At 38.1% G+C, this 20,686-nt stretch overlaps 1 pseudogene across 1 annotated transcript; it reads left to right on the forward strand.

The window, feature by feature from the left end:
* Positions 1 to 19,259: 19,259 nt before the first annotated feature.
* On the forward strand, positions 19,260 to 20,304 carry LOC309962989 (large ribosomal subunit protein uL4-like; annotated as a pseudogene). The gene has a single exon. The product of its transcript is annotated as a large ribosomal subunit protein uL4-like (transcript).
* Positions 20,305 to 20,686: the final 382 nt, after the last annotated feature.

Consider the following 20,686-nt stretch of genomic DNA (forward strand, 5'->3'; position numbering starts at 1 on the left):
ATTATCTGACCTCATTTAATATATATCGAACGCTGATCCTGTTTGTAGCAAGTCTTGCTTTCATAAGGTTTCAAAATCTAAAACAACACATGAAAAAGCTGAAACCATTTTATGAAGATCGATGTTTGTAATTGTAGATGTTGGAAAGTAAGACGGTGCCCTCTTGTGGTATTGACTTGTATTTATAGCAAATAAAGTGCTCACGAGACTGAAATGTTAACTGTTGCAGACTTCTTACTCCCTCCTGAAGAGCCCATGCTTCGACGAAAACAGCTTTACTAACAGATTCCCTGTGTCACTGTTTTAGAGGTTGACAGCTGAAATCACTGACAGAGAAAAAGGACTCTTACTCCACATTCTCAGCACTAATGGTTATGCTATGAAATGGAGCCAAGCATGATTACACAGAGTAGCTTTGAAGGAATATTTAAAGCTTAGCTAACATTAGAACAAACCGCTGTAATAATAATGCAAACACTGACACGTAAGTGAACTGAGAGGCCCAAGAAAATGGAACTGTTTGTTAGAAATGTGATACGATGAGCAAGATAGAGGATGTTTTCATTTATACTAGGACTTTTGTTAACCATTTTAACACTAATTGATTTTCTTCAATGGCACCACGGTTTTAAATGAAAAAGTACATGAAAAGAGACTAGCTTATGTCAATACTGTGGTTGAGGAAACAGCTCCTAGAATTGTCCTTTCATTAGTTCACTTTAGCTAAAGCTTCAGTAGTCTTCATGGTAGTTCAAGAGATCCTGCTTCGGAGATCGAATCCTAGCTGTGCCCTTTACTGCCTGTATGAGCCTATGCAAGGATGACAAATTGTCTCTGCCTCAGCTGTTTGACTCACAAAGTGAGATAATGAAATCATTTTCCTCCTTAGGTAGACATTAACAATAAATGTAAAAGGGGGTTCTGGTTCAAGATGGCGACACAGAAGAATCCTGAACTCACCTCCTCCCACAGACATGCCAAATCTACAGCTACCTATGCAACAGTCCTCCAAAAGAAATCCAGAAACTAGCCGAGTGACACCTACTCATCAGGCACACAAGAAAAAACCCACATCAAAATGGGTAGGAGAGGCTGAGACACCCGTAAGCCCCACCCCTGGTGCAGTGACCCTCATCAGGAGACACAATCCCCAGCTTCTCTCTGAGAAGTAAAAGGTTTGAACCCCACATTTGGCACCCCAGTTTTTAAGACCTGCACCCGAGAGACAGGCGTTCAAAACATCTAGCTGTGAAAACCAACAGGGCTTGTGACCACAAGACCCACAAGGCCATAGTGAACAAAGAAACTTCTTAAAAAGCTTGCATGGACTCATTGTGGGCACCTTTCAGGGCCCAACACAGAGCCACCCAACTGAAAAGTGTCCAGAATTTCTGTGAAAGAGGCCTCTTTGCATATCTTAAAGCTTTGGCCTGAAGGGCAGGCATCTAATTTAATCCACATCTAGGGGCTAACTGAAATACTCTCCAAAGGCCATGGAGGCTGGTGGGAACCATCTTGGAGCTCTCCTTCCGTCTTACCCCAGGTCCCCAGCATCTCCGGCAAAGGAGCTTGTTCACACATCTAGTGCCCTAGTTTTTACAGCTGCCACCCAGGCATCTGGGCATCCTGAACATCTAACTCTGGTAGCCAGTGGGGCTTACATTAGCCCACACATTATTAGTCCCACAGGGCTGTAAGAGAAACATTTCTTAACCAGCTTTACCCCCAACCAGGGCACAGCAAGGTGGGGGCAGATGGAAATGCCCAGTCATTCCATGAAAGGGGACTATTAGCTTTTCTTTATAGCTGTCGTCTGAAGCACAGGCATGCATTTAGGAGCCAACTGCAATCCTCTCTGGAAACCAGAAAGGCTGGTGAGTGCTATCTTTGGGCTGTCTCTCTACCTCACCCCAGGTCACTGGTATCTCCAAAAAGGAGCTCGTACACATGTCTGGCACCCCAGCTTTTGTGGCTGCTGCCTAGAGGACACATCCTTTGAGCCTGGCTCTGGCCAGTGCAGTCTGTTCATGGGCTCAACATGATAGCAAACAAAGAGACAGTTCTTAACTGTCTGTTACCCCAGGGCTAGGTGCAGAAGGGACAGACAGAAATGTCCATCTCCCAGTCTTTTTCTGGAAAAAGTATATCTGCAGAGTTTAAAAGCTGCTGCCTGAGGACCCAGCATCCATTCAGCCTGAATCTAGGTGTTGTTACCAGAAATCCTCTCATTTGGAACACTGACGAGTCTTGGCAAACCCTCAACTACTGGTAGCCACTAAGAACAAAGTAAGCTAATTGGACAATCAAAGAGGTTTGAGAGAGAACCAAGAAAGGTCAGGGTTGAATGCAAAGGCTCATGTCCTACAAAAAGCCACTTTTTCAAGACTGGTAGAGATGGCTGTTTTATCTACTCCATAGAAACCAGCAAAGAGAGTCAAAGAAAATGAAAAAACAGAGCAATGTGTTCCAAATGAAAGAACAAGAAAAGACCTTAATGAAATGGGAGATAAATTATTTACCTGACAGAGAGTTCAAAATAATCATCATAAAGATGCTTATCAAGGTCAAGAGAATGCATGAACAAACTGAGAGTTCCAACAAGAGACAGAAAATATAAGACCATATAAACAGAAGTCACAGAGCTGATGAATACAATAACTGCACTAGAAAACAGACTAAAGGAGGAGTTCAACAATGGATGAGATGAAGTGGAAGAATAGATCAGCAAACTTGAAGACAAGACAAATTTATTCAATCAGAGCAGCAAAAAGAAAAATAATGAAAAAGAGTGAAGACAACCTAAGGGACTTACAGGACAAAATTAAGTGGAGCAAGATTTTCATTATAGGATTTCCAAAAGAAGAGATGGAGAAAAGGGCAGAAAACTTATTTAAATAAATAATGGCTGAAAACTTCCCTAACCTGAGGAAGGAAACAGACGTGTAGATTCAGGAAGTCCAGAGTGTTCCAAATAAGATGAACACAGAGAGACCCAAACCAGGACACATTATATTTAAATTTTCAAAAGTTAAAGACAAGGAAGAATCTTAAAAGCAACACAAGAAAAACAATTCGTTACCTACAGGAACCCCATAAGAATATCAGCAATTTTCAGCGGAAACTTTGCAGGCCAGAAGGGAGTGGCATGATATATTCAAAGTACTGAAAGAAAAAAACTGCCAAGAAAGAATACTCTACCCAGCAAAGTTGTTCTTCAGAATTAAAAGAAAGATAAAGGATTTCCAGACAAGCAACATCTGTCTGGAAGCAAAAAGCCACGAGACAGGCCTTACAGGAAATGTTAAGGAAATTTCTTAAGCTGAAACAGAAGGACATTAATTAGTAACAGGAAAATGTAGGCAAATGTAAATCTTACTGGTAGAGGCAAATACATAGTAAAAGTGAGAATAATCTAATAATCTAATGTGGTAAAGTTGGTGAGTTAATCACTTAAAAAGGGAGTATGAAGGTTAAAAGACAAGAGTAGTAAAAATGTAACAGTTTGTTAATGGATATGCAAGATAAAAAGGATGTAAATTGTGAATTCAAAAACATAAGATGTGGGAGGAGGAGTAAATATGTAGAGCTCTAGAATGTGTTCAAACTGATGATATATGAACTAAAGTAGACTGTTACAAATATAAGTTGTTATATGTAAGCCTCATGCTAACCACAGAGCAAAAACCAACAGCACATATACTAAAGAGAAAGAAATTTAAGCATACCACGAGAGAAATCAGCCAATCACAAGGAAACAGAGCAAGAGTAGAAGAAAGAAATGAATTAGAAAACAGCCAGAAAACAATTAACAAAATGGCAATAAGTCTATATCTATCAAAAATTACATTAATGTCTATGGACTAAATTCTCCAGTCAAAAGACAGAGTGGCTATATGGATTTTTTTTGTTTTTTAAACCTGCCTATATGCTGCCTATGAGAGACTCACTTCAAATGTTAGGACACACAGACTAAAAGTGAAAAGATATTCCATGGAAATGAAAACCAAAGGAGATCTAGGGTAGCTTTAGTTATATTAGACAAAATAGACTTTAAGCAAAGAACTCTAATAAGAGACAAAGAAGGTCATTGTACAATAATAAAGATGTCAATTCAACAAGAGGATACATTTGTAAATATTTACGCACCCACCATAGGAGCACCTAAATATATAAAGCAAATATTAAAGACCCAAAGTAAGAAATCAAGAAGAATACAATAATAGTAGGGGGACTTTAATACCCCTCTTACATCAATATATAGGTCATCCAAATAGAAAATCAATACAGAAGCATTGGCCTTATGAGACACGAGAGCAGATGAACATCACAGGCATATAAAGAACGTTCCATCCAAAAGCAACAGAATATACATTCTTCTCAAGCACACAAGGAACATTCTCCTGGATAAATCAGATATTAGGCCACAAAATAAATCTTAATAAATTTAAATAGATTGAAATCATATCAGGTGTCTTTGACAGGAACCAATTATAGAGAAAACTGGAAAAGTCACAAATATGTGGAAATTAAACAACATGATACTGAACAACCAAAGGGTCAAAGAAGAAATTGAAAGAGATCAAAAAGTATCTTGAGGGCTTCCCTGGTGGTGCAGTGGTTGAGAGTCCGCCTGCCGATGCAGGGGACGCGGGTTCGTGCCCCGGTCCGGGAGGATCCCACATGCCACGGAGCGGCTGGGCCCGTGAGCCATGGCCGCTGAGCCTGCGCGTCCGGAGCCTATGCTCCATAACGGGAGAGGCCACAACAGTGAGAGGCCCGCGTACCGCAAAAATAAATAAATAAAGTATCTTGAGACAAATGAAAATGGAAATACAACGTATCAAACTTATGGGATTTGGCAAAAGCAGTTCTAAGAGGGAAGTTCATAGCAATAAACACCCAGATTAGTAAACAAGAAAGAGCTCAAACAACCTAAATTTACACCTCAAGGAAACAGAAAAGAGGATCAAATAAAGCTCGAAGTTAGTAGAAGGAAGGAAATAATAAAGGTTAGAATGGAATTAAATGAAATGGAGTCTTAAAAGACAACAGTTAACAGAAAATCTGAACAGACCAATTACTAGTAAGGAGATTGAATCAATAATCAAAATCCTCCCAACATCCTAAGTCCAGGACCAAATGGCTTCATCTGGGGAATTCTATCAAAAATTTTAAGAACTGATGCCAATCCTTCTCAAACTCTTCCAAAAAATAGAAAAGGAGAAGAAACTTCTAAACTCATTTGATGAGGCAGGACTAGCCTGGTACTAAACCAAGAACACTACAAGAAAAGAAAATTACAGGCAAATATCCCTGATTAATGGCAATGCAAAAATCCCCAATAAAATATTAGCAAGCTGAATTTTCAAATACATTAAAATGGATAATACACCATGATCAAGTGGATTTATCCAAGGGATGCAAGGTTGGTTCAACATCCACAAATCAATCAATGTGATATACCACATTATCAAAACAAAGGATAAAATTACACATGATCATCTCAATAGAAGCAGAAAAGCATTTGGCAAAATTCAACCTCCATTTATGATAAAAACTCTCAAAAAACTGGGTATAGAGGGATTGTACCTCAACATAATACAGACATATTTGTGAAGGCCACAGCTAACATCTTACTTAATATTAAAAACTGAAAGCTTCTCCTCTATGATCAGGAAACAGACAAGGATGTCTACTCTGGCCACTTTTATTCCACATAGTATTGGAAGTCCTAGCCAGAGAAATTAGGGGAAAAAAAGGGGAAAAAAAAAAAGCCATTCAAATTGGAAAGGAAGAAATAAAAATTCACTATTTACAGATGACATGATATTATATATAGAAAACCCTAAAGACTATACCAAAAAACTGTTAGAATTAATAAATTAATTTAGAGAACGCAGTATGAATATATTTTAAAAATTGGTTGTGTTTCCATACCCTAATAACAAACTATCAGAAAGAGACATTAAGAAAATAATCCAATTTTCAATTGCAAAAAAAAAAAAAACCTAGTAATAAATTTAAACAAGGAAGTGAAAGATATTTAAACTGAATAACGTGACACTGATGAAAGAAACTGAAGACAAGAAAAATAAAATGCAAAAATATTCCATGCTCATGGATTGGAAGAATGAATATTGTTAGATTGTGCATACTACCTAAAGAAATATACAGACTCAGTGCAATTTCCATCAAAATTCCAATGGCATTTTTCACAGAAATAGAACAACAATCCTAAAATTTTTATGCAATGACAAAAGACCTCAAATAGCCAAAGGCATCTTGAGAAAGGACAATGAAGCTGATGACATCATACTTTCTGATTTCAAACTATATTACAAAGCTTTAGTAATCAAAAAAGTATGGTATTGGTATGGAATAGACATATACGTCAACGGAAACAAATAGAGAATGCAGAAATAACCCACACATATATGGGCAATTAATTGGTTATGAAGGAACCAAAAATATACAGTGGGGAAAAGGATAGTCTCTTCAAATAAATGGTGCTGGGAAACTGGACAGCCACATACAAAAGATTTAAATTGAGCCCCCATTTTATATCATACACAAAAATTAACTCAAATTGGATTAAAGACTTGGACACAGACCTGAAACGATAAGACTCCTAGGAGAAAACAAAGGTGATAAGCTTCTTGACATTGCTCTTGGTGATAGTTTTGGATCTCACATCAAAAGCAAAGGCAACAAGAGCAAAAAATAAACAAGTGGAACTGTATCAAATTACAAAGCTTCTGCACAGCAAAGGAAACCATCAACAAAATGAAAAAGCAATCTCCCAAACAGGAGAAAATATTTGCAAATCATATAACTGATAAGGAATTAAAATCTAATATATTTAAGGAATTCATACAACCCAATGGCAAAAATCCAAACAATTCTATTAAAAAATGTGGAGAGGCTCTGAAATTTCTTTTTTCCAAAGAAGACATACAGGTACATGAAAAGTGCTCAATATCACTAATCAACAGGGAAATGCAAATCAAAACCACAATGACATATCATCTCACACCTATTAGAATGGCTTTTATCAAAAAGACAAGAAATAGCAAGTGTTAGTGAGGATGTGGGAAAAAAGGGAACCCTTGTGCACTGTTGGTGGGAATGTAAACTGGTGCAGCCACTATGGAATAGAGTATGAGGTTCTTCAAAAAATTAAAAATAGAACTACCATATGATCCAGAAATTCAATAGCTGGGCATTTATCTGAAGGAAATGAGACACTAACTAAAAAACCTATCTGTACCCCATTTTTACTGCAGTACTATTTATAATAGCCAAGACATGGAACCAACCTAAGTTGTTCCCTCCATCAACAGATCAATGGATCAAGAAAATGTGATATCTATAAAATGGAATATTATTCTGCCATAAAATAGAAGGAAATTCTGCCATTTATGAGAGCATGGATGGACCTTGAGGACATTTTGCTAAGTGAAATAAATCAGAGAAGGACAAATACCACATGATCTCATATGTGTAATCTTCAAAAAAATCATAGAACAGCTTGGTGGTTACCAGAGTTGGGAGGTAGGGATTGTAAGGGTCAGTAAAATGGGTAAAAACATCAAAAGTTACAAACTTCCAGTTAGAAAATAAATAAGTCCTAGAGATGTATTCCAGAGCATGGTAACCATAGTTAATAATATACTATTATATATATAAATTTGTTAAGAGATTAAATTATTAAAAGTTCTCATCACAAGAGGGCAGACAGCAGAAGCAAGAAGAACTACAATCCTGCAGCCTGTGGAACAAAAACCACATTCACAAAAAGACAGACAAGATGAAAAGGCAGAGGGCTATGTACCAGATGAAGGAAAAAGATAAAATCCCAGAAAAACAACTAAATGAAGTGGAGATAGGCAACCTTCCAGAAAAAGAATTCAGAATAATGATAGTGAAGATGATCCAGGACCTCGGAAAAACAATGGAGGCAAAGATTGAGAAGATGCAAGAAATGTTTAACAAAGACCTAGAAGAATTAAAGAACAAACAAACAGATGAACAACACAATAACTGAAATGAAAACTACACTAGAAGGAATCAATAGCAGAATAACTGAGGCAGAAGAACGGATAAGTGACCTGGAAGACAGAATGGTGGAATTCACTGCTGCAGAACAGAATAAAGAAAAAAGAATGAAGAGAAATGAAGACAGCCTAAGAGATCTCTGGGACAACATTAAATGCAACAACATTTGCATTATAGGGGTCCCAGAAGGAGGAGAGAGAGAAAGGACCCGAGAAAAATATTGGAAGAGATTATAGTCGAAACTTCCTTAACATGGGAAATGAAATAGCCACCCAAGTCCAGGAAGTGCAGAGAGTCCCATACAGGATAAACCCAAGGAGAAACATGCTGAGACACATAGTAATAAACATGGGACAAATTAAACACAAACAAACATTACTGAAAGCAGCAAGGGAAAAATGACAAATAACATACAAGGGAAAGCCCATAAGGTTAACAGCTGATTTCTCAGCAGAAACTCTACAAGCCAGAAGGGAGTGGCATGATAAACTGATGAAACCGAATAACCTACAACCAAGATTACTCTACCCAGCAAGGATCTCATTCAGATTTGATGTAGAATTCAAAAGCTTTACAGACAAGCAAAAGCTAAGAGAATTCAGCACCACCAAAACAACTCTACAACAAATGCTAATGGAACTTCAATAAGTGGGAAACACAAGAGAAGGACCTACAAAAACAAACCCAAAACAATTAAGAAAATGGTCATAGGAACATACATATCGATAATTACCTTAAATGTGAATGGATTATATGCTGCAACAAAAAGACACAGGCTTGCTGAATGGATACAAAAACAAGACCCATATATATGCTGTCTACAAGAGACCCACTTCAGACCTAGGGATACATACAGACTGAAAGTGAGGGGATGGAAAAAGATATTCCATGCAAATGGACATCAAAAGAAAGCTGGAGTAGCAATACTTACATCAGATAAAATAGACTTTAAAATAAAGAATGTTACAAGAGACAAGGAAGGACACTACATAATGATCAAGGGATCAATCCAAGAAGAAGATATAACAATTACAAATATATATGCACCCAACATAGGAGCACCTCAATACATAAGGCAACTGCTAACAGCTCTAAAAGAGGCAATCAACAGTAACACAAAAATAGTGGGGGACTTTAACACCTCACTTACACCAATGCACAGATCATCCAAACAGAAAATTAATAAGGAAACACAAGCTTTAAATGACACAGTAGACCAGATAGACTTAATTGATATTTATAGGACATTCCATCCAAAAACAGCAGATTACACTTTCTTCTCAAGTGCACACAGAACATTCTCCAGGACAGATCACATTTTGGGTCACAAACCAAGCCTCAGTAAATTTAAGAAAATTGAAATCATATCAAGCATCTTTTCTGACCACAATGCTATGAGATTAGAAATGAATTACAGGCGAAAAAAAGGTAAAAAACACAAACACATGGAGGCTAAACAACGTTGCTAAAAAAACAACAGATCACTGAAGAAATCAAAGAGGAAATCAAAAAATAACTAGAGACAAATGAAACCTATTGGATGCAGCAAAAGCAGTTCTAAGAGGGAAGTTAATAGCTATACAAGCCTACCTCATGAAACAAGAAACACCTCAAATAAATAATCTAACCTTACACCTAAATGAACTAGAGAAAGAAAAACAAACAAAACCCAAACTTAGCAGAAGGAGAGAAATCATAAAGATCAGAGCAGAAATAAATGAAATAGAAACAAAGAAAACAATAGCAAACATCAGTAAAACTAACAGCTGGTTCTTTGATAAGATAAACAAAATTGATAAACCATTAGCCAGACTCACCAGGAAAAAGAGGGAAAGGACTCAAATCAAAAAAATTAGAAATGAAAAAGGAGAAGTTACAACAGACACCACAGAAATACAAAGCATCCTAGGAGACTACTACAAGAAACTCTATGCCAATAAATGGACAACCTGGAAGAAATGGACAAATTCTTAGAAAGGTATAACCTTCCAAGACTGAACCAGGAAGAAATAGAAAATATGAACAGACCAATCACAAGTAATGAAATTGAAACTGTGATTAAAAATCTTCCAGCAAACAAAAGTCCAAGACCAGATGGCTTCACAGGTGAATTCTATCAAACATTTAGAAGACAGCTAACACCCATCCTTCTCAAACTCTTCTAGAAACTAGTAGAGGAAGGAACACTCCCAAACTCATTCTATGAGGCCACTGCCACCCTGATAACAAAACCAGACAAGATACTACAAAAAAAGAAAATTACAGAAAAATATCACTGATGAATATAGATGCAAAAATCCTCAACAAAATATTAGCAAACAGAATCCAACAACACATTAAAAGGATCATACACCATGATCAAGTGGGATTTATCCCAGGGATGCAAGGATTCTTCAATATACACAAGTCAATCAATGTGATACACCATATTAACAAATTGAAGAATAAAAACCATATGATCATCTCAATAGATGCAGAAAAAGCTTTTGACAAAATTCAGCATTTTATTTATGATAAAAACTGTCCAGAAAGTGGGCATAGAGGGGAGCCTACCTCAACATAATAAAGGCCATATATGACAAACCAAAGCAAACATTATTCTCAATGGTGAAAAACTGAAAGCATTTCCTCTAAGATCAGGAACAAGACATGGATGGCCACTCTCACCACTATTATTCAACATAGTTTTGGAAGTCCTAGCCACGGCAATCAGAGAAGAAAAGGAAATAAAAGGAATACAAATTTGAAAAGAAGAAGTAAAACTGTCACTGTTCACAGGTGACATGATACTATACATAGAGAATCCTAAAGATGCCACCAGAAAACTACTAGAGCTAATCAATGAATCTGGTAAAGTTGCAGGACACAAAGTTAATGCACAAATCTCTTGTAGTCCTATACACTAATGATGAAAAATCTGGAAGAGAAATTAAGGAAACACTCCCATTTACCACTGCAACAAAAAGAATAAAATACCTAGGAATAAACCTACCTAGGGAGACCAAAGACCTGTATGCAGAAAACTGTAAGACACTGATGAAAGAAGTTAAAGATGATACCAACAGGGCTTCCCTGGTGGCCCAGTGGTTAGAGTCCGCCTGCTGATGCATGGGACACAGGTTCGTGCCCCGGTCCGGGAAGATCCCACATGCCACAGAGTGGCTGGGCCCGTGAGCCATGGCCACTGAGCCTGTGCATCCACGACGTGGAGCCTGTGCTCCACGACGAGAGAGGCCACAACAGTGAGAGGCCCGTGTAGTGGGGGAAAAAAAAAAAAAAAAGATGATACCAACAGATGGAGAGATATACCATGTTCTTGGATTGGAAGAATCAATACTGTGAAAATGACTATACTGCCCAAAGCAATCTACAGATTCAGTGCAATCCCTATCACATTACCAATGGCATTTTTTACGGAACTAGAACAAAAAATCTTAAAATTTGTATGGAGACACAAAAGACCCCGAATAGCCGAGGCATTCTTGAGGGAAAAAAACGGAGCTGGAGGAATCAGACTCCCTGACTTCAGACTATACTACAAAGGTACAGTAATCAAGATAGTATGGTACTGCCACAAAAACAGAAATATAGATCAATGGAACAGGATAGAAAGCCCAGAGATAAACCCACGCACCTATGGTCAACTAATCTATGACAGAGGAGGCAAGGATATAGAATGGAGAAAAGACAGTCTCTTCAATAAGTGGTGCTGGGAAAACTGGACAGCTACATGTAGAAGAATGAAAGTAGAACACTCCCTAACAGCATACACAAAAATAAACTCAAAATGGATTAGAGACCTAAATGTAAGACTGGACCCTATAAAGCTCTTAGAGGAAAACATAGGAAGAACACTCTTGGACATAAATCACAGCAAGATCTTTTTTGATCCACCTCCTAGAGTAATGGAAATAAAAACAAAAATACACAAATGGGACCTAATGAAACTTCAAAGCTTTTGCACAGCAAAGGAAACCATGAACAAGACGAAAAGCCAACCCTCAGAATGGGAGAAAATATTTGCAAGTGAATCAACGGACAAAGGATTAATCTCCAAAATATATAAACAGCTCATGCAGCTCAATATCAAAAAAACAAACAACCCAATCCAAAAATGGGCAGAAGACCTAATTAGACGTTTCTCCAAAGAAGACATACAGATGGCCAAGAAGCACATGAAAAGCTGCTCAACATCACTAATTATTAGAGAAATGCAAATCAAAACTACAATGAGGTATCACCTCACACCAGTTAGAATGGGCATCATCAGAAAATCTACAGCCAACAAATGCTGGAGAGGGTGTAGGGAAAAGGGGACCCTCTTGCACTGTTGGTGGGAATGTAAACTGATACAGCCACTATGGAGAGCAGTATGGAAGTTCCTTGAAAAACTAAAAATAGAATTACCATATGATCCAGCAATCCCACTACTGGGCATATACCCAGAGAAAACCACAATTCAAAAAGACACATGTACCCCAATGTTCACTGCAGCACTATTTACAATAGCCAGGTCATAGAAGCAACCGAAATGCCCATCGACAGACGAATGGATAAAGAAGATGTAGTACGTATATACAATGGAATATTACTCAGCTATAAAAAGGAATGAAATTGGGTCATTTTTTGAGACGTCAATGGATCTAGAGACTGTCATACAGAGTGAAGTAAGTCAGAAAGAGAAAAACAAGTATCGTATATTAACGCATATATGTGGAACCTAGCAAAATGTTACAGATGAACCGGTTTGCAGGGCAGAATTGAAACACAGATGTAGAGAACAAACGTATGGACACCAAGGGGTGAAAGCCGTGGGGGGATGGGGGTGGTGATGTGACAAATTGGGCGAGTGGGATTGACATGTATACACTGATGTGTATAAAATTGATGACTAATACCTGCAGTATTAAAAAAAAAAGTTCTCATCACAATAACTTGTAACTATATTTGGTAGAGGATAATAACTAAACTTATTGCCGTGATCACTTCACAATATATACATATATTGAATCATTATATTGTATACCTGAAGTTAACCTAATGTTATCTGTGAATTTTATCTCAATTAAGAAAAATAAAGAAAAATGTAGGAAAAACTAAAATTACTAGTATGTACTAATAGTTCTGTTACCATTTACTACGTATAAGATTAATAATGTGATTTTAGGGGGCAGAGTCAAGATGGTGGAATAGGATGACATGGAGTTCGCCTCTCCCCACAGTTACATCAAGAATACATGTACAAATTGAACAGTTCTCACAGAGCACCTGCTGAACACTAGCAGAGGACCTTGGACACCTAAATGGACAAGAAAAATCCCCACACAACCTGCTAGGATGAAAGGAAGAAAAGAAGAAAAAAGGAAATGGGACAGGACCTGCACCCCTGGTGTGGGGAGCTGAAGGAGAGGAGAGGTTCCCCCTCTGAGGGAAGCCCCCTCAGTGGCAGGGAGATCAACTGGGACAGAAAGGAAGTTTTGGGGGCTCAAAGGAGAGCACAGCATCTGGTCTGTGGCAGGCAGGACAGAAAAAAACCTACACAGATGGTACATGCTGCAACCCTGCATGTCCCAGCCTGAGTCATGTGTCTGCTGGTGCAGAAGGGGGCTGGGTGCTGGAACATGGGGTTTGGAGAGCGGACCCAGGAAGGGGACAGCTGTTGGCTGTGAAGAGACATAGTGAAGGGATGGGAGTAAGGAGCTCCACAACTGGGAATGTTAGTGGAAGAAGCCCAGGCCACCATAGAAGCAGAAATATGCTGCAAATGAAGGAACAAGATAAAAACCTGCAAGAACAACTAAATGAAGAGGAGATAGGCAGTCTACCTGAAAAAGAATTCAGAGTAATGATGGTAAAGGTGATCCAAAATCTCAGAAAAAGAATGGAGGCACAGATCTAAAAGATACAAGAAATGTTTAACAAGGAGCTAGAAGATTTAAAGAACAAACAGAGATGAACAATACAATAACTGAAATGAAAAATACACCAGAAGGAATCAATAGCAGAATAACTGAGGCAGAAGAATGAATAAGTGAGCTGGAAGATGGAGTGGTGCAAATCACTGCCACAGAACAGAGCAAAGAAAAAATAATGAAAAGAAATGAGGACAATCTCAGAGACCTCTAAGATAATATTAAGTTCACCAACATCCACATTACAGGGGTCCCAGAAGGAGAAGAGAAAGAGAAAGGGCCTGAGAAAACATCTGAAGCTATTACAGCCGAAAACTTCTCTAACATGGGAAAGGAAACACTCAAATCCAGGAAGTGCAGAGTCCCATACAGGATGAACCCAAGGAGGAACATGCCAAGATACATATTAATCTAACTGACAAAAATTAAAGACAAAGAAAAAATATGAAAAGCAACAAATAACGTACAAGGGAATCCCCATAAGGTTGTCAGTTGATTTTTCAGCAGAAACTCTGCAGGTCAGAAGGGAGTGACATGATATATTTAAAATGATGAAAGGGAAAAACCTACAACCAAGAATACTCTACCCAGCAAGGCTCTCATTCAGATTCAACCAAGAAATTAAAAGCTTTACAGACAAGCAAAAGCTAAGAGAATTCAGCACAACTAAGCCAGCTTTGCAACAAATGCTAAAGGAACTTCTCTAGGTGGGAAAGTGACTAGCAGCTTAAAACAACCTTGTACATATATAGACTGCTATATCAAAACCTCAAGGGAATAGCAAACCAAAAAACTACAAGAGATACACACACAAAAAAGAAAAAGCAGCCCAAACACAACACCAAAGATAGTCAGCAAATCACAGGAGAAGATAACAAAAGAGGAAGGGAAGAAAAAAGACCTACAAAAGCGAACCCAAAACAGTTAAGAAAATGTCAGTAGGAACATACATATCAATAATTACCTTAAATGCACACGGATTAAATGCTCCAACCAAAAGACATAGACTGGCTGAATGGATACAAAAACAAGACCCGTATATATGCTGCCTACAAAAGACCCACTTGAGACCTAGGGACACATACAGACTGAAAGTGAGGGGATGGAAAAAGATATTCCATGCAAATGGAAATCAGAAGAAAGCTGGAGTAGCAATACTCATACCAGAAAAAAAGACTTTAAAATAGAGACTGTTACAAGAGACAAGGAAGGACACTTCATAATGATGCAGGGATCAATCCAAGAAGATATAACAATTGTAAATATATATGCACCCCACATAGGAGCACCTCAACATATAAGCCAAATACTAACAGCTATAAAAGGGGAAAATGACGGTAACACAATACTGGCGGGGGATTTTAACACCCCACTTAACACCAATGGACAGATCATCCAGACAGAAAATTAATAAGGAAACACAGGCCTTAAATGACAGGTCAGACCAGATGGATTTAACTGATATTTACAGGGAATTCCATCTGAAAGCAGCAAGAAAGCATACATTTCTTCACAAGTGCACATGGGATATTCTCCAGGATATATATTGGGCCACAAATCAAGCCTCAGTAAATTTAAGAAAATTGAAATTATATTAAGCATCTTTTCCAACCACGATGCTATGAGATTAAAAATAAATTACAGGAAAAAGTAAAACTGTAAAAACACAAACGTGGAGATTAAACAATATGTTACTAAACAACCAATGGATCAGTGAAGAAATCAAAGAGGAAATTAAAAAATACCTAGAGACAAATGACAAGGAATACACAACAAACCAAAATCTATGGGATTTTAACATGTGCAGTTCTTACCGGCAGAGAATATATTTGGTAGGAAGTCATAAGAAGTGAGTGCAATTTATACTGCTACTAACTACCCATTGACCTACACAAGTCACTTAAATCACCTTTCATACCACACAGTGTAGAAAAGATACTCAAGTAAAAACACCAACTGATTCACCCCATAAATGAATATAGAAGTCCTGGATAAATATTTGCACAAATATTTAGTTTGACACGCAAATGTTTTTATATTTTCTATTAGTTGCAGTCATTTGAAACTGAGAGATTTTACATATAAATTTGGATCTCTAGAATCTCTTGCAAACTCAGAAGATCTAGTGACAAACACCTCAATCTCTCATAATTATAATTTGCTGGAACTAAATATAGGCTGCTCTCTTTAGAATGACATTCACTCTTCACTCATTCACTTAACAAATACTTGCCACCAGGGAAGCCCTACCAAACACTATTGATTTGCTGCATATTTAAAAGCACAAGGGGAGCAGTCAAAGGACTTTTTGTGTGTGATCACTCACTCCTAGTAAATATGATCAGTACAGACATTATTTTTATAGAGGGTGTCTTTAAAATGGAGTAATATGCACTTTCCCCCAAGTCTTCTATTATCAGACCCTTTACCCAAATATCTCTGTTTAATACCTAGCTAACATCATCGTACTTATATATAACAAAAAAAGTTACCATGAAACATGCAATTGGAACACAGGTAGGAGATAGCAAAAAGTGGCAGAGATATTGAATAAAAAGAGGTAAAAATGTACAGAAATCTTCAATCACTAAATATTGCATCATAAATTGAAAGGATCCAAAGCCATTGCCACAAGAAAACAACTTATGAAAGTTTGTTCATAACTCAAATTGTCTGAGAATACATATAGAGATGTGTATACATAGATACACACGTATGTATATACATATATACACACACACACACACACACACACACACACATATACATAGGTGTGTATGCATTTCCTCGGGGGACCCAAATTTAAGACCAACAAGAGGAGACCTGAGACCATTCAAGAGTTAATATATTAATACATTGTAGAGTCACTACATTAGCCAAGAAAGAATGATCCTCATTTTACAGATGAGGTAAGTACTTTGAAACATGATTCCATCAATAAGTTGTAACGAATCCACTAGAATAGGCCTGCAAGTACTTAGGGTATTAATCTTTTAACCAAGACAGGCTATGATCTGCAATCTCCTAGCCTAACCAATGTTAAGAATGGCTGGGTGTCGCATTGCAAACTAAGATCTTCATACAGATTTGTCTGTGATGTCAAGCAAGAAGGTGTGGCTGTGCTCTGCATAGGGTCACTGAAGAATCCTGGTTTATTGTTCCTATTCTTTTATCTTTCACAGAAAAAGAAGCTAGTACTCTCTTAAGGGCTCTGTATTGCATCTCCCTTGGACACAATAACAGGACAAGCCAATGAGGCTAATCACTTCCAGGGGAATGGAGAAGATACTCAGGTAATTTAAAGAGCTGTCAGTAGTGGGGGAGAGACAGAGAGTGGAAAACTAGTGAAGAGTTTCAAGTCCTCCTCTTTATGTACTTGATACAAAAGATGAGAAACATTCGCAGCCCTCATGGAGGCTGCCGGGCATTGCTCAGCACCGGCAAGTTCCATTCACAAGTAGTTGCACAGCGGGGCTGCCATTTTCTATACGAACAATTCCAACTGCAGTTGTGCAATGCTGCAGCTCTGGTGGGCTTCATAATGTGGAATAATTGCCTCTCATTTTAGTATTTCTAAAAGAAACTTATCATATTTTATATTTTAACTGAAGAATAAGATACAATGTTTCACACAAACTAGAGTGACAAATAAACAGAGACTTGAAGGAAAAAAGAAATCCGATAAATTTATTTTTAACCTGAAAAACTGTGTTCTGTTGATTTTATTCTTTCACCAGATCTGAAAGTTGTCAGCTTTCCATCTGCACTGTATCTTTGAAATATTATAACACTACACCAGCATCTTGCCTCATCCTAAGATTCAGAATAGATGAAAAATAATTTTTAAGTACTAAAGAGTAATCCCAATTCCTTAGCTTCCTAGATTTCCTTTAAAAGACCGATTCCCTATCAATTTGCAGAAACATGTAAGTGTACACATAATAGCTGGTGTGCTTTCTTCGCTACCATTGATCAGTCTGACTCTAGGCACTATATACCATCTATTCACTTAGTCCATCTCCTAAACAAAATGAATACATTTATAATTAAAGGTTAAACTTTTAATAATTATACCAAGGTAGAAATTGAAAAATAGCTTGTCACCATTAACCACTCTTAAGGACACAAAATATTTCCATGACTCTGTGAGGACAAACGTTTCAGTTTTGTCTCTTTTCAAACAAGTTTAAGATTTTGATTGCAAATAATCTGTAGAAACCCTGGTAGGGATATGCTGAGCGCGGATACATGGTGCTGGATTTATTTGAATTCACTTCAAATCCAGAATGGATCTTCCTTCCTGGCAGTTTTCGGAAATGTACATTACAGCTTTGTTTAGTTAAACCAGTTATGACACTTGAGCCTCTGAAATGCTAATACACCCGTACCCAGCCTTTGAGTGTGCTGATTTTGCTTCTTTGGTGGAATAAGTTTCAATCCCTTTCATGCAGAAAACCAAGATGAGCAGATATTTGTATAATGTATATGTTAATTAAAACATATTGTTCCCTGGGGGCTGGGGAGCAAAGAACGTGTTACTGTGAGCATTTCAAGGCAGACATTCACTCATATCAAATTCAAGAGCAATAGGGCAGGATGGTATATTGCTAGATGCTCAAAAGTGACGTGTTATAATAATACAGTTTAAAAAATAAGAGAAAGTCATGCTCTAAGAGATCAACTTGGATGCCTTAATGTAACAGAAATGTGGTTTCTGTCAAATATTGTGTCACCAAGGTGCAATAATTGCTTAACCTGACAAATTTTCTTCACAGCTATGCTCAGCTCATGGTTGATGGATTTATATTACCATAAAGAATTAGCTTTTTCATATGAGCTGAGAATCATCATCACACTGTCACCATTCTGCCCACTAGAAAACCACGGGCTTGCAGATTAAGAGACAAAAGCCAGTGTGTCCCAGTTGCTGCTATACTTTCATGCCAGCTCAATACACACAGCAAGCAACGCCTGTCCGTAAAGACAGTGCATCAGAAATCCTCTGGGCTTCAGGCAGCCATCCCAGAACATGTGCACATCCAGCTTGCTTTTCATCTGGTCATTGGTCCAGTTCCGAAATTGTGAGAAACCTTTGTTTTTGTTCTAGTGTTGGTACCTGTCCCCCAGATAGCCATCAAGAATTCTGGGTTGGAACTGCCAACAAATTCACTCTTCTTTAGACTAGCATGACCTTGCTGGTACCTCCACAATCCGCACCCAGTAAGTCCGTTCCTTGCTTTGAAGAGTGAGATGTCCAATAAGCATGTGTGTCTTAGAAAGAAAGCACAAGGGATGCCAGAAAGTGACCTACGGTTTTATTTACGAGGTAGTGAGTATTTAGCCCATGATTACGGCCAGGGTGCTTTTGGAAATATGTACTGTGGGCTGCACGTTGGCATCAACCAAAAACACTGGCACAACTGGCACCCACAGCATGAACACAACACAGAAGTGATGTACCATTTGCTGTGCCCTGTCTCAGCCTTGCCCGTGCTGGTCCTGTCTAAAGCTCATCCTACTGAGGAAGTTTCTGAACTTCCTTTGGTGGCTGAAGATAAAGCTGAAGGCTACCAGAAGACCAAGGAGGTTATCTTGCTTCTTAGGAAGCTTAGGGCCTGGAATGATATCAAAGAGGTCTATGCCTCTCAGCCAATGAGAGCTGGCAAAGCAAAAGGAGAAGCTATCATTGTATCCAGCACAGGGGGCCCTGCATTATCAAGGACTTCAGAAACATTCCTACAATCACTCTGCTTAAAATAAGCAAAGCGAACATGTTGAAACTTGCTCCTGGTGGGCGTGTGGGACGTTCCTGCATTTGGACTGAAAGTGCTTTTCCACAAAAGGATGTGATGTGTGCATGGCACTTGGTGCAAAGCTGCCTCCCTCAAGAATGACTGCGACCTTCCCATGCAGAAAATGCTCAATACAGACCTTAGCAGAATCTTGAAAAGCCCAGAGATCCAAAGATCCTTCCAAGAACCACGCAAGAAGACTCATCACAGACTGCTACAGAAGAATCCACTTAAAAACCTGAGAATCATGTTGAAGCTAAACCCATACGCAAAAACCGTGCACTGGAACATCATTCCTCACCAGGCCAAGAATCACAAAGTCCAGGTAGACAACACAGCACTAGAAGCCAAATCAGATGAGAAGGGGGCTCCAGGCAAGAAGCCAGTGGTAGTGTGGAAAGAAAAGAAGACTGTTGGTGTTTGAAAGCTTTTGAGGGAAAGAAAAAAAGGCTGTTGCTACCAAGAAACCGCCAGCTGAAAAGCCAGCAGAAAAGAAATCCACAGAAGAAGCCTGCTGCATAAACTTAAATTTCTTTATTCCATAAAGGTCAAATCATTTTGGACAGCTCATTTTGAATAAAGATCTGATCAAAGAGGCAGTGAGAAACAAACCAGAAAGATGGGAGGAAAAGTTGCAAAGATTGTGAAATCAGAAAAAGAAAATTATTTACAGATAAAAAGCTGTCTCAGTAGATAATGCAAAGGAATATACAGACACACTTAAAATTGTAAGTAAGAGAATTTAGTAAGTTAGACAGATAGGAAATCAAAATATTGATGTCATTGGCTCAAGATGGCAACATAGAAAGATCCTGAACTCACCTCGTCTCACAGGCACACTGGATCTACAGCTACATATGGAACAATTTCCTCTGAGAAAAACCTAAGAACTAGCTAAACAATGACTACACATCAAGTGAACTACAA

Source organism: Leucopleurus acutus (assembly GCF_964270905.1).
Source record: "Leucopleurus acutus genome assembly, chromosome: 6".
In the NCBI taxonomy this organism is placed as follows: Eukaryota; Metazoa; Chordata; class Mammalia; order Artiodactyla; family Delphinidae; genus Leucopleurus; species Leucopleurus acutus.